This window comes from Molossus molossus, unplaced genomic scaffold, assembly GCF_014108415.1.
Source record: "Molossus molossus isolate mMolMol1 unplaced genomic scaffold, mMolMol1.p scaffold_m16_p_9, whole genome shotgun sequence".
Classification (NCBI taxonomy): domain Eukaryota; kingdom Metazoa; phylum Chordata; class Mammalia; order Chiroptera; family Molossidae; genus Molossus; species Molossus molossus.
Window position 1 is genome coordinate 12,789,012 of NW_023425403.1, and position 16,608 is coordinate 12,805,619.

A 16,608-nucleotide genomic window follows, 5' to 3' on the forward strand; every position below is an offset into this window, starting at 1 on the left:
AGATAGAAAACTTGAACAGACCAATAACAACTAAGGAAATTGAAGAGGTAATCAAGACTCTCCCAGCAAACAAAAGCCCAGGCCCGGATGGCTTCACGGGGGAGTTTTACCGAACATACAAAAAAGAACTAACACTCGTTCTTCTCAAACTATTTTTAAAAATTCAAGAAGAAGGAAGCCTTCCAAACTTGTTTTATGAAGCCAGCATAATTCAATTCCAAAACCAGAAAAAGACATTACAAAGAAAGAAAACTACAGGCCAATATCCCTGATGAACATAGACGCCAAAATCCTGAACAAAGTACCGGCAAATCGGATCCAGCAATACACCAAAAAAATTATTCACCATGACCAAGTGGGATTCATCCCAGGGATGCAAGGCTGGTACAATATTCGCAAATTAATAAATGTGATACACCACATAAATAAAATGAAGAATAAAAACCACATGATCATATCAATAGATGTCAGAAAAGCCTTTGACAAAATCCAGCATCCATTTCTGATAAAAACGCTCAGCAATGTGGGAATAGAGGGATCATATCTCGACATAATAAAGGCCACATATGAAAGACCTACAGCCATCATCATACTCAATGGGCAAAAACTAAAAGCATTTCCCTTAAGGACAGGAACAAGACAGGATGCCCACTTTCACCACTCTTATTTAACATAGTACTGGAAGTCCTGGCCACAGCAATTAGGAAGAAAAAATAAAAGGGATCCAAATTGGAAAGGAGGAAGTGAAACTGTCATTATTTGCATATGACATGATACTATACCTAGAAAACCCCAAAGACTCCATCAAAAATTTACTAGATTTAATAAATGAATTTGGCAAAGTAGCAGGATGCAAAATTAACGTCAAGAAATTGACGGTATTTTTATACACCAACGATGAACTCACAGAAAGAGAAACTGAAAAAAACAATCCCATTTACCATCGTGGCAAAAAAAATTAAGATACCTAGGAATAAACTTAACCAAAGAAATAAAGGACCTATTCCCAGAAAACTACAGGTCTTTGAAAAAAGAAATAGAGGAAGAAATAAAAAAGTGGCAGCACATACCTTGTTCATGGATTGGAAGAATTAACATCATTAAAATGTCCATATTACCCAAAGCAATCTATAGATTCAATGCAATCCCCATCAAAATACCAATGACATACTTCACAGAACTAGAACAAATACTTCAAAAGTTCATATGGAACCAAAAAAGACCTCGAATAGCCACAGCAATCTTGAAAAAGAAGAACAAAGTTGGAGGAATCACGTTACCAGATTTCAGGTTATACTACAAAGCCACTGTAATCAAAAAAGCCTGGTACTGGCACAAGAACAGGCATATAAATCAGTGCAACAGAACAGAGAACCCAGAAATGGACCCAAGGCAATATGCTCAATTAATATTTGACAAAGGTGGCAAGAGCATACAGTGGAGTAAAGACACCCTCTTTAATAAATGGTGTTGGGAAAATTGGACAGCTACATGCAAAAAAATGAAACTACACCATCAACTGACACCATACACAAAAATGAACTCAAAATGGATAAAAGACTGAAATGTGACCCATGAATCCATAAAAATGCTAGAAGAAACTGTAGGCAACAAAATTTCAGACATCACATGCAGCAGAATTTTCACTGATACATCACCTAAGGCAACAGAAACAAAGAAAAAAATGAACACATGGGACTACATCAAACTCAAAAGCTTCTGCACAGCAAAAGATACAATCATCAAAATGGAAAGGCAACCCACTGTATGGGAGAGCATAATTGCCAATGATATATCAGATAAGGGGTTAATTTCCAATATATATTGAGTGCTCATACAACTCAACAAAAGGAAGACAAAGAACCCAATTAAAAAATGGGCAGAGGAACTAAATAGACACCTCTCCAAACAGGACATACAAATGGCCAAGAGACATATGAACACTTATCACTAATCATCAGAGAGATGCAAATTAAAACAACAATGAGGTATCACCTCACACCTGTCAGAATGGCCGCCATCAACAAATCATCAAACAACATTCTGGAATGTAAAGCTTTTTTTTTTAAATCTTCACCCGAGGACATTTTTTTTTTTTTTTTTGCATTTATCTTCAGATTGAGTGGGAGGGAGAAAGAGAGGAAGAGAGAGAGAGAGACACATCAACATGAAAGGGACACATTGAGTGGCTGCCCCTTGCACAACCCAACCAGGGCCGGGGACAACCTGCACCCGAGGCACATGCCCTTTGGCGGGAACTGATCCAGGGTCTCTCTGGTCCGCGGGCCAACACTCACAGCTGAGCCAGACCAGCCAGGGCTGTAAGGCTCTTTTTAATTAAAGCATGGTTGACATACAATATTGTATTAGTTTCTGTTGTACAACATAATGATTCGACATTTACTTACCTTACAAAGAGATCACCACGAAATCCAGTATCCATTGGTCATGGTACAAAGTTACTGTGATATGATCAACTGTATTCCCTGTGCTGCACTTTACAACCTGTGACTTCCTTACGTTGTAACTACAAGTTTGTAGCTCTCAACCCCCTTCACTTCTTGCCCATCCCCCACAGTCCAACCCTCTGGTAACAATCAGCTTTTCTGTGTCCATAAGTCTGTTTGTTTAGTTTGTTCATCTGTTTAGCTTTTTATATGCCACATATAAATGAAATGATAAAGTATTTTGTCTTCCTCTGACTTATTTCACTTAGAATAATACCCTCTAGGTCTATCCATGTTGTCACAAATGGCAAGATTTCATTCTTTTTCAAGGCTGAGAAATATATCAGTGTGTGTGCGTGTTTGTGTGTGCGCGTGTGCCCACCTCTGTATCCGATCATCTAGTGACGAACACCTAGATTGCTTTCTTATTGTGTTATTGCAAATAATGCTGCAGTGAACACAGGGGCGCCTATACCTTTCTATCAGTCATTATTCTATTTAAAAGATAATCTTTTCCCAGAAAAACTTATCACCATTTCTTCAGATTCATTCCTTTATTCAACAACTACTTCTGGAGCACAATAGGACATGGGCTAGTGCCAGGTGCTACTCAAAGCAGCGAGGACCCCGCCATGAACAGACTGAAGCCCTGACTCTCATAGTGCCCGTGGTTGTGGGGTGCAGAGCGCCCAGCAGTGGAGGAGTGACATGTGGCATGACAAACAGCGATGAGAGCCACGGGAAACACAGATGCAGGCCAGGGACAGAGGAGCACAGGAGCAGAGACGCTGCTGTTTGTACAGGTGGTCAGGGGACACTTCTCCAGCAAGGTGTCGTTCAAGCAGGTGTGTAAAGGAAGTTTGATTACTATGCACACATTGTAAGCTGCATCAGGTGCCTGGAATTAAGGTACTTTTTCAATTTGCAATATGGCTTTTGGTGGTAAGAAATTAGTGTTTAAAAAAAAAAAAAAATTGGCCGTCGCCACGCTCTTGTCTGTTCCTCAGTCCCTGAATTCACCACATGCCAGGCCAGCACCACGTGGCTGCCCGAGGATGAGAAACCTCTGCACTGTCTGTGAGTCACTGTGAATAAAATTCCAAGCGTCTATATTTGTCCAGGGTGGAATAAACTGTCTTTTCTAAATATACGCCTTACCACTTCCCATTAACCAAATTCCCAAGCACATATTTCTGCTGGGAAAACAGAACACAACCATCTTGGCCATGCAAAGAGCAGCCAACGTCTCTGTGACTCTCAGACTTAGAGGTGACACAGAGCTTAGAAAGGAACATGTCATACTTGGTGACAGTAAAGATTTAAAAGACCTTGATATGCTGGCGTTACAACAAAATCAACAAGATAAAATTAGGCAAGATATGCATGAACTCCAACATTGAGATTTTAAAAAATCAACAGCAGCAGTTTGGAATCAGAGCGACTTTGATAAATATCAAGTCAACTGAAACAAGGCCAGACCTGTGTCTAAAAACCGAATACACGAGCCACTTGCTAATCGTACTTCACGTATTCCTCAAAGAAGGTACTTACATAATATCGCCATTTAAAAAGAGAAGGGGGTTCTTTTTGTTTGTTTGTTTTTTGTTTAAGTTTGTGTTAAGTTGTGGGCTCCTGGAAGCAAAGAATCTGTTTTACTCGCCTTTCTCTCCCAGCCCCAAGAACAGTTCCCGGCACAGAGCGTTTTGATCTGTTTCATCATTGACTCGAATACAATACAATATTCGATATAATAAAGATGTGTATTATACACGTGAGGACTGTCTCCTGAGAGGCTGCAGCACGGGGGCTGCTTCTGCGGCGCTGTATCCACCTTCGGGCAGCACATCGGAGCGTATCCGTCAGAACATGACCGGGGACTGCTGAGTGGCTGGAAACCCACATCACATAAGAAATTATCACATAAAATGGACTGTTTCTACTCTTGGGAAAGGAAGCTTTAGGGAAAATAATAGCTGTCTTCAAGTACATGAGAAGTCTTTATGTTAAAAAAAATTAGGTATAGCTTCAGAAAAGACAAACCAGAGCCAAAGAATAAAATTACAGAAAGGCAGATTTCAGCTCCAAATGAATAATCCAGAATTAAATGGTTTCATCAAAAACAGTGGGATTCCGCCCTGGCCAGTTTGGCTCAGCGGTTAGAGCGTCGGCCTGTGGTCCGGAGAGACGCGGGTTCGGTTCCCGCTAAGGGCACGTACCTCGGTTGCAGTTTGTCCCCGGCCCTGGTTGGTCGTGCAGGTGGCAACCACTCGATGTGTCCCTTCACATCGATGTTTCTCTCTCTCTCTCCCTTCCTCTCTCTCCCTCCCACTCTATCTGTACCAAAAAATGGAGAAATATCCTCGGGTGAGGATAAAAAAAAAAAAAAAAACAGTGGGATTCCCATCAGGGGCAGTGTTCACGCTGAAAGGTCGACGTCTTTCCAGAAGCGGGAAGCTGGGAGCAAAGGCCCCCGTGTTCTGCCCAACTTTGCTCTGTTGATTCTAAGACCATCCAGTTGGCCAGGAGTGAGAAACTGCCTCTGAAACAATCGGATCTTAGAGAGAAGTGCCGGCCCTTCTTAGGCCCTGTATTTTTAGATTTTTTTCCCATGTGAACTCTATTGTCTTGACCATTCTCGTACCTTTCTGCTGAGCAATGTTCTCACTCCAGGTTTTTGTTTTGTTTTGTTTTGTTTTGTTTTTATCCTCACCCGAGGACATTTTTCCATTTTTTGTACAGACAGAGTGGGAGGGAGGGAGAGAGAGAGAAACATCGATGTGAAAGGGACACACTGAGTGGCTGCCACCCGCACAACCAACCAGGGCCGGGGACAAACTGCAACCAAGGTACATGCCCTTAGGGGGAACCGAACCCGGGTCTCTCCGGACCGCAGGCGGACGCTCTAACCGCTGAGCCAAACCTGCCAGGGCTCACTCCAGGTTTTGATGCTGATTTTAGACAACCCAGTGGTAATCTTGTGGATTTCTAGGTAGTGTAACTGGCTGAAGTTACCCTGCTTACCATTTCCCAAGATACTTGGTGTCACACTGCATCCCCAGCATGCCAAGAAACTCCATACGCTTCTTTGTCACAGGTTATAACTTCTAGTAAGAAAAACGGTGTCCTTTAGTTGCCTGTTAGTTGGTGTCTTATTGCTCCAGCCTGGAATTAGCCATTCATTTGTTCAACAAGAATTTGTTTAGTAACATTTATTGAACCCAAGTACATGTGCTTCAAGGATACAAATTCTAACTAAGATAACCCTGGCTCCAGGAACTTCCAGCTTAGTAGAGGAAACAGACATATGGCGAAATCATTACAACACAGTGTAACATCCTCTATAACCATTTTTATTCAAGACCCAATGTTAGCGAAAAGAAGAGAGTCACCGATTCTGGGTGGATTCATAATAATTCCCAAGAGAAAACTCTGAAATGAGTGCTGAAGGGTGTCAGGTTTTTTTTCCAGGTAGACAGGGTCATTTCAGCAAAGAGAACAAGGGGTATTGCCGTGGAGGAGCCTTGTCAGAGAATTTGCATTGATCGTACAGAGAACACCAAGCAGCTTCATGGATTATAAAGCGTGTATGGTAACCCGAGGAGGTATTGAAGAAGTAGTCAGGGGATGAATCATCTGTGGGATGGACTGAAAGTAAAAAATAGACTGGAAAACTACTTCAGAGAGTATTGCAATTGCCCACAGGACAGAATGACCTCAGGTGTGAGACGTGGGGTTTGAAAGACGCAGAAGGAATAGTTAGAAAATATGCTTAACAGATGAAATGCACAGGATTCACTGAACACGTACCAGGTTATACTAGCGCTCAGTCAGTAAAGGTGAAGACACACAATCCTTTGTGCTCAAGATACAAAGAGATTCTTCGCAGAGATAAAAGGTTTCAGTACCAGAGTCCTCCATTCAAATCTCTGCTTTTCCACTCGGAATCTCTTTTGTCCACTAATCTGCCGTGAGAGCCTTTCTTTACTTATCTAGAAAATTACGTAATACCCTCATGGTTGCTTGCCCAGGGACAATGACCCCCAGACCTCCTCCCCTCCTTCCTTCCCAGGGAAATCCATGCCTAACAGATGGTGTACATTGTAACCGAGCAGTGGAAGAAGTAATGCAGCAGAAGTATGGCACATAGTAAGCACTCAATAAAACCCAACAGAAGAGTAATATAGTATCCTTTGTTCTAAAGAAAGAATTTTTAATAGAGATGAACATGAGCATTTTTTGAATACGTAACGATTCATGTTTGTTGTTTTTAATATATTGGTTGCATTAGAATAATTGTTTTTTATTTATTTATTTTATATTGATTTGAGAGAGAGAGAAATATTAAACTGTTGTTCCACTCATTTATGCATTTATTGGTTGCCTCTTGTATGTGCCCCGGCCAGGGATCAAACCTGCAACCTTGGTACATCGGAATGATGTTCCACCAACTGAACTACCTGGTCAGGGCAGAATATTTGTTTTCTTAAATTTAAGGATATGTCTTAGAACACTGATTATTGGTCATTTTAAATTATTTATTTTAGAGTACTTTATCTGTATTCTCTAGAAAAAAAAAAAAGGAAATAAAACGTATAGAGAGGAAAGAAGAAGAATGAATACATGCTATTAAAATCCATGTATGTTTGCCCTGGCTGGTTTGGCTCAGCAGTTAGAGCATTGGCCAGTGGACCAGAGAGTCCCAGGTTTGGTTCCTGCTAAAGGCACCTACCTTGGTTGCAGTTTGTCACTGGCTGCGGTTGGGGTTGTGTGGATAAAAAAAAAAAAAAATCCATGTATATTTGATTTCTAAAACATAAGTTTACTGCATTTATATTTTAATAAATTATAAAGCATTTCTCTTGTGCCTCTCTCATTTTGTATAGGTCTTTTCTCTTAGTGCCTCAATTATCTTGTGTCTTTTTTTTTTTATCCTCACCCGAGGAAATTTTTGCATTTATCTGCAGATAGAGTAGAAGGAAGAGAGGGAGGAAGAGAGAGAAACATCGATGTGAGAGAGACCCATCGACTAGATGCCACCCACACAACTCCAAACTGCAACCGAGGTACGTGCTCTCAGCGGGAACTTAACCCGGGACACTCTGGTCCATGGGCCGACGCTCCAGCCGTTGAGCCAAACCAGTCAGGGCGATTATCTTGTGTCTTTAAATGATCTTATCTAAATGTCTGTATTAATTAGTTCCGAATATGCATAAAAGTTTCTTAGACCAATCCCTCAGAAATGGAATTTACAGTTGTTTGGAAGAAATGTTGAATAAAACTAATCACACAGATACATTTTACTTCATTACATAAATGAAGACTAAGTGATTTGTTGTGAGTTTTAAGACTCTTAAGCCAATATCACCCGAAATATTGTCTGCCCTTGGCCACCACGCCCACCGCCATGCTCCTGGGTGCTTCTGACCCAACACCAGCGCACCCCTGACTCAGCTCCACGCACGCAGACAAGGGCAGAGAGCGACAAAGACCGGTCACACGTGCACCGGTCAAGCTCCGGGCAAGCTCCGGGCAACGGGGCCGTCTGATGTTGTTGTTGTATTGGTACAGAATACTCATTCATAGTAATGGGGAGGAAACTAGATCTGCACTATCAATTTTTCACTGTACAATTTAGTCCCAATCAAATAGAGAAATAAATTCTAATTCAGACAAAAAAAATTCTCTAGTGCCATCTTCTCTTCAAAAGATATATTTAAGTTAATTTCCTTTAAAAAGTCAGAAGAGGTTGCCTGGCTGGTGTGGCTCAGTGGGTTGAGCATCAGTCTTATGGACTGAGAGATCCTGGTTCGATTCCCAGTCAGGGCATGTGCCTAGGTCGTGGGTTCAAGTCCCTGTAGGGGGCGTGCAGGAGGCAACTGATGGATGTTTCTCTCTGCCTTCCTCTCTCTCTCTTTCAAAAAAATCAATAAAAAAACATATTAAAAAAAAAAGTCAGAAGAAGCAACAACAGAAAAAAAAAATAATATCATTTTGTTGGTTTCAAATGAAAGAGCTCAGAATGTTTACCTATGCTGGGTAAAATATACCCAAGTGTTACCTTCAATTAGAAGCTTAAATCTGTATTTAAAGATTTCCCCAACTGCAAATTTATCCCAGGAGCTGAAGCAGAGAGATTTTAAATTTTTAAATTATTTTTTAAACGATTTTCAGCAGATGCTTTATGCCTCTGTTTGATGTGTTGTGGCTGGGAAACGCCATATGAAGCCAGGTTAGTTCTGCTCACACGCGCTCTCCATGGGTTCGCAGCACAACCCACCCTGAGGCGCGGGAGGGCAGACATTCGTGACGTGTAATCTGACACACTGATGCTCACAGCCATGAGCGCTGTGCACTGAGCTCAGCCTTCACCCAGCCGACTGCCCCTCCGAGGGTGCCCCTAGTGACATCACTCTCTCTCCATTGAAGTAAAAATAGAATACATCCCGGTGATAAGCAGATTTGAACATAATGTGAGGTGTGCTTTGTCCTCTGCCTACACTGTTCTTTGACGTGGAAGGTAAAAACTCTGGTGGTGGCGGTGGGAGGGGAACTGGAGCAGGAGAAAGGGCAAACACTGGGCTGTGAAATGCCTGGCAACCCGGTCTGGGGAAGCAAGCAGGACGGGAGTCAGTCCTTACTTGCCAGGATTGTCCAGGACAAAGGTCCTCAGATGGGTTGACAGGCGAATGAACTAGGGCCACCAGTTAGCATCACTACTGCTTCCCTTGGAGTCACCGCTCCTCACAAGACCCACAGCTGCATTTCAAGGCAGTGAAATCACCCTCAGGTGAAGTCAACTAGAACCCAGGTTGGACTGGACTTGGACTGGGAGTGATCCAGGCCCTAAGGTGACCCTATATTTTACTTGAATCAATGAAATTAATTCCCTAACAAAAGTCAGAAGAAGCAAGAACAGAAAAGAGAAAAAAAAAAATCATTATGGTATCAGGGAAACCTGGGGAGTTACTAGTTAGTTGATCATATGTCTGTTGTGTTGGTCTTTGAAAACGCATCAATAATATATTCCTGAATCATAGCATCTGAACTGCCTCCAAAGGCCCTCTCCTACAATATTTTTTCACCTTTCCTAGAATTGCTTGACATTATGCCATTAAGTTGTAATGAGAAATACTGCGCACTCTTATATCTCCATACATTTATTATATGGATGCTCTGGAAGACGTTTACTATTATCATGTAGACTCTTCTACATAGATACCTCTCGGAGCTCAGCGTGGAAGAAGTCTCCTGGTTCTGGTTTAGTAGGTGTGGGTGGGACCGATGGTTTTGCATTGAGAGCGGATTCCCAGTGATGTCAATGTTGCTGGTCTGTGGACCACACTTGGTGGAGCAAGTGCTATCACTGCCCCATGTAGAAATTTAGTCTTCAAAAAGTTGTGAATGTAACTTATATAATGTTATTAACAAATGTCACCCCAGTAAATTTAATAAGAATTAAAAGAAGAAAGGAAAGTCGTGCTTGCCAGGCGCATGGTTTGTTTTCAGGATGAAGTACTGAGAATTGCATTGAGCTGGACCATATGAAATCACCAGTGTTTGATTATTGTTAACACATCTTGGGCAATTTCTTTTCTTTTTGAGTTGAAAGCTAGGGAGCTTGCCACCGAAATGGTGTCCCACCTGTACCAAGTGTGCAGAACCACTGACATATTTTAGGCACTAACTTCTCCCCTTTATACGTATGACATCTTTAAATTACAAGTAACAGAAACCTAAATTGGCTTAAGGAAAAAAAAGAATACAGACTTGCATATTTAGGTATTCCAGGTTTGGACCGCTGCCCTTGGCACGGGTGGGTACAGCGACTCAAATAATGACATTCGGCCTCGTTTACCTGCTCGGTGTCTCAGTTTTGTTTGCTTTGATGATTTCATCCTTAGGCAGGTTTTCTCTCCATCTTGATGGCGCCTTGTAGCTCCAGGATTGCAGTCTATCTACCTAGCAACTCCAACATAAAAATAGTTTCTTCATCCAGAAGTTCCGTTTCATTGGACTTGCTTTGGCCAGAGGAATGGAAAGCTCCGTTTAGCTAAATCCAGCTCTCATGGCCTGGCTGGACCTGGGTCAACTCTGAAACACCCTCATTAGCTGAGAGTTGGCTGCGGATTATTCTTCAACAGAGAAACTGGGTGGCTATTATCAGGAAAAGGAAGAAAAGAAAGACAGCTCAGTCTTTCCACAGTGCCTCTGCTCCAGAAGGAGTATGCATCTCTGCCCTGTTGTTAGCATTGGCACGTGCCTTGCTGGCAAATGACACCTGAGTGACACGTATCATTTCTAAGTGGAAGTTGTAAGAACTGCACATGCTCTGCCACGCCCCAGACCACAGCAGCTCCATCCGTCTGGGTCCTGGAGTGAAGACGACAGAGAGAAAAGTCAGAGCTAACACACAGGGACATGTAATGTGAGCAAGAAGTAAGTCTTTGTTGTGGTAAGCCACCGAGCACTGGGTTTGTTGCCAAAGTAATTCTTCCCCTAAATCGACTGATAGAAGAGGCAATAACAACTGATGTTACAAGAGCCCACACATCTCACTCCAATCGAAACTCACGATTTCAAAAATGCCCTCAGGAGACTGAATATGCAGAATCATTAAACATCGACAACGCACTGGCTTCCGTCTCTAGGAAGGGAATCTTAAAATCATGTCCACTCGCTGCTTCCAGATCCAAGGTCACGATCTTGGGGTGGTAGGGATTTCCCTAGGTCAAGTCCAGATTAGCTTTAACTGATGAGGCAGCCTGTGGTTAAATGGAATATTTAAATCTATTTCACCGTCCCCAATCCCTATACTACACAGTTGTGGAGATAAAATATTTACACAACAAACAAAGTGGAGACAGAGTCATGGATTCAGAGAATAGATTGACAGTTGTCTGGAGGCAGGGGCTTTGGGGCTGGGGGAGAAGGGCAAAGGGAGTAAGTAAAGAAAATAAAGAAAACCCAAGGACACAGACAACCAAACGGCGATCCCCAGAGGAAAGGGGAGGAGAGGTAGACGAGGGTGAAGGGGGCATACATGGTGATGAAAGGAAATTTGACTTGGGGTAGTGAACACAATACAACATACAGACGATGTATTATAAAATTGTACACCTGAAACCTATATAATTTTATTAACCACTGTCACCCCAGTACATTCAATTAAAAATATTTACCGAACAAAACACAACAAATTCCTCCTTCTCTTCTGAAAAGGAACCAAAGGAAACAGCAACAAGTTAAGAGGCCAAGAGTCAGTAAGCACTGAAGCCTTCCGGCGGACTGAGCTTCTTGGTTAGGCAACTAGTCTTTGCCAGTTCTTCTCTGTGAGCTTCTTCTCTATTTGTTCACCTCCACTGTCACGTTGAAGATGGCACTGGATAGGTTCTCCAGCGGGGGCTGCCCCACATTAGCTGGTGTCGGGAGCCCTCTACCAGAATGGTAAAGCACAGGCGTCAAATGAGGAGGCCAGAGCTACCTGTCCTTGTCCCCAGACTTAATTTCAGTCTTGGCGTTTTATGAGAAAGACCTCTATTTACTGGGGGGTGCTTGGGTGCTTCCCCGAAGTCCCATCTTCTCCTCCATTCAATTTCTTACCCCCTGCCCTGCTCAGCCCTCGCTCAGATGGGAACCTAGCTCAGCCCATCCAGCCTCGCTTCCTGTCCTCCAAGACTCCAGTCTCTCAGCCATCACAAATTTCCAGCCCAGGCCAGAAGAAGGCTGTTCAGGAGACAAAGGAAACAAAACCAAAGTATTTGTACTTTTTCTTTTTGCTTTGCTTTGTAGTTTTGCATGACTAAGCTTTTTATTTTTGAAAGTATTACAGATGTCCCTCCTTATTTCACACACTGACTCCCTCCACCCCACTCCCACCCCCCACCCCCATCTTCACCGCACTCTTGTCTGTGTCCACGGGTTAAGCATATATATGCACATAAGTTCTTTGGTTACTAAAGTAAAGCTTGTCTTTTTATAGAACCTTCAAGAATTAGTCAACACATCTCAAAGTCCTGTTATTTTTCCACTTGTCTCCAGCCGAGACAACGTGAGGACCAATTGCCAAGGCACAGGACCTGGTCCACCACTCTGCTGCTGTCACAGGGTTTCAGCTGGGGACACAGGGAGGTTCTGCGATCTGCAACACCTCACTTGTAGGAACCTTTTTCAAATCAGGTTGGGGTTCTTTTGTTGAAAACCAGAAAATCCCACTCTGGCTGATTCAAGGGAAAAAAATTGTTGAGAGGGTCCAGATGAGTTTACAGAAATGAAGACAACGCCAGACAACCAGACTTTGGATAGGACGAGGTCCAGGAAGCTCTACAACTTTACAAGCAGCAGAAACTGGTGGCTTTCACTTGGGGGAGAGATTTATTTCATAGGCAAGAAATGGCCAGCTCAGCCCTGATGTCATCATTTCCACGTTATCCCTCTTTATTCTGTATGGCTTTGTTGGCTTCCAAAAATCCTTTGGGAACAAGATTCAGAATTACAAATAAATAGCACCTGACATGTGCATCTAATGAAGACAGCTGCAGTTCTGTTCTTCCTTGAGATTAGAGAAACTCATGTTTCTTCTTTGACTCTCAAAGGACAGGATGGGTGTGCCACCTCAAATTCAGTATATCTCAAACCAAACTCAGCGCTTTCCTTACCCTCCCATAGTCTTACTGTTTTCTCTTCTCTAAACCTGCCTTCCACTTGGTTCTCCTTCATCTTCTAACTTGGTTTAAATGGCACCAGCAATACTCACGAACACCTTTGGTAGAAATTGTGAGATAATTTTAAGCCCCGCCCCATATCTAATATCAATATCTACCGCACCCTCTCCCTACCCTTGTCAATCATCCAGTGTTAATTCTATCTCCAAACTATCTTTGACGACTTTTTCTTTCTTCTATAGTCTCGCTGCCATTGTCTTGGTCCAGGCACACTATACTTTTTCTTTAGAGCTCTTTCTTATTTATTTTGGAATTTTTCATGATCCTACAGTGCCTAGCACATGATACATACTAGTTAAACAGGTGAGTAAATAGAGTTTGCACATTTATAAGAGCAGTAATTATATGTCTTGATGACTGTTATGCTTTTAGTACCTAACAGTGCCTGACACATAGCATGTCGGAGATAAATATTTGAGAGTCATTGAGAATAAATATATATGTAAATAAATTAGTTTCACAGCATCTACAAAATCACATTGTGTGCATATGTAACATCTCTTCAGCTTAGTTATTAATTTGGGTAGAGAAAGAAAAGGTTATTGAAGTCTATTAACAAAATGAAAGCATCTTTTAAATTAACAAAATGACATTTGCGCATGCACAATTAAGAGAGAAAGATAGACAGAGAGGTGGTCTCAAAGGAAAAACAAAGATGAAAAGTCTCATGTAGCCATTCTCCTCTCTGAGTTTTACAGAGTTTTCCCCTGGACCACAGGGGGTCTTCTGCAAGGGGAATAATGTGGTAGGACAGGTACAGGCAGAGGCGAGAACATAACCTCGGCGCAGAGGGAGGGCAGTGCAACAGACACTTCCTCCCCTTGGCTTTGCTTCTTGGGGGGTGGGGCTTCTATCCCACATACTCCCAGAAATCAGCAGTCCGACAAATCCATCATAACATTTGAGGAAAGATGTAGAAACATTCCGTACTAAGTATATTCCATCATTATCCTTTAGGCCGAATATCCTCTGAGTTAATTAAATTCAAATAAGTATCTTTCCATTCCCCAAGATTTGGGGGAGGAGTCCAGCACACTTGAGAAGTCTCCAAGCAGCCATTAGATGTTAATAACTAAGCAGTTCCAACCTCTGCTGGTTTCAGATGAGAGGACCAGAGGCATAAAGCTCCGCAGGGCTTTGCTCACTTCCTGAGGCACTAGCTGCTGAAAATGAATTCCTCAAATAATAGAGTTTCCTTTTCCAAAATTTAGCTGGATCAGATATTTTTAGTTTAAAGGTCCTAATGGGACTTTACAGAAACATGTCCAGCAAGGGGAATGTCTGCACAATAAATCACTGGAGGTGTGCCACCCTACTGCTGGAAATTTGAATAAATAACTCTGTAGATTTACAGCAGATGTTTTTTCACTTTGTTGTAGCCCACCCACCAAAGCACATGTCAGGCAGTAAACTTCATGAAACTCAGAACCATTTCTGTCTTGCTTGGTGCTATCTAAGTAGCACCTCACAGTGCTTGGCGGAGTAGGTCCTCAACAAACTTTTTTGAGTAGACGGATGCAAGTCCTGTCTAAATACAATGCAATCTTCTTTGCTCAACTCTATCTGAAGGCAGGCACTACATCGAGTTTCAGTCTCCAGACACAAAGAATAGAAAGAATGTATTTTGAAGGGAAAATGTTTTTGCTTGTTAACTTCTTAGATGGGACTAGAAAGAATTGACTAGAAGCTTGGGGAATGACATGGTACTTCTGACAGTCTTATGCATAAAATAAAGCTCCTTGAAGACTGATTTCTTTCCTTAGACCAGGTGTTTTCACATATATTTCTTTATTATTATTTATATTACATTTGTTTATTCTCAATCCCTAACCCAGAACCTATAAGTCTGAGCTTAAAAAACTTGCCTGAATGTTTATTTTGGTCAAATTGACTAAAAATGTTCAGACTGTATACTCAGAAATATGCTCAGAATTTGCTTCTAACTCATGAGTCAGACGGTTTTTATCTTTAGTCCTGTTCATGACCGAAGGTTTTGTCTCAAAGAAGACTAGATGGACATAATGGCAAAATCAATAGATGTGATATATGGCAGTTTCTTCCTCTCTAAAATGAGAGATATAATAGCACCTAACTTACTTTATTGGCTAAATAATTTTACATATATAATTAAACAGAACAACCCATGGCACTCAAGCTTATAACAAATGTTTTGTGTTATTATATTTGTTGTTGTTAGGTGTCCTAGACTCTGTTCCTCATACCTCTGAAGATCACAGTTGGCTAAACAAAGGTGTTAATCTATACTAACAAATTATTGTAGAAAATTAAACAGAATGCTTGTTTTTTTGCTCTTTTTTCCCCCCCTCTAACACGTGGGTATTTTGACAGAGAATTTATAGAAACAATGTTCACAGCCAAAGCAAGAAATAGACTCCTACATTGATCCCTGAAATTTCTGATTGGGTGGAGTAGATACAGAAACGCCTGGCAGTTTGCTCCTGGCAGACCTGTGGAGCCTCTAATGCCTCTGGTCTCTGATAAATGTCTGAAGGTGGACACGTGCTGAGGCCCTATCCAGAGCCAGCTCCGTTCTCTGCTTTGCTGCCATGGTTTCAGGTCTCTGACTGTCTCCTCTCCATCCTCTCACAGTATAGTCCTAATCCAGTCAAGCTCTTCTTCAGTGAGCTCTGACTACAAGAGTGCTAGGCTTCCTCTGTGGGCAAGTATACCCAGCCTTCACTTCGTGACCCTCGTTGTGTCCGCCGGATAATTAGCTGGCAATGTGCACAAGTAGAAGTGAATTTTCCATAGTGCAGTGGTTCTCAAAATTGTACCTGGGGTCTGGGAATTCTCTACAAGACTCTTTTTTCATTTTGTGTTTCAATTTTGATAAAATATTTTGAAAATTAATGTGAGCATTGTCTGAATCATCTAGATGACTACCTTATGATTGCATAGTATCATAAAATTTTAGTACCCACAATAGGTGGTGTTGATTATTATCACTGTAGTGCTAGGTGATCACCTAAAATATCAAAATTAATTTATAATGTTATATTTCTCCAATGGAGATCAGCAGATCCCTTAAGGTTATCTTGGGACTCTGCTAATTCTTAAGTTTGAGAAACAAAAAGACAGAATAAGAAAACAAGGGAACCAGAGTCTACGTAAAATAAAAAGTAAATACTTGTTTTCCAGTAAGAGATAGAAAACAGGCAGAGAGAACTCTAAGGGATGAAATTTATGAGAAGAATCATATTCATCAACAACTGCCTACTGAGTACCAACACATATTAGGATGTGTTAAGTTGTTAATACAGAGACAAATAAAACTTAGCCAATGCTCTCAAAGGTTTACAATTGAAAGTAGGATAGTCACTTACCAAGCAGGGCCTACTCTTTAAGTAATGGAATAGAGATTTAAAAAGTGCAATGGGACAAAAGCAAAGTAACACAAACTTCTTCCTAAAAAAAAGGGT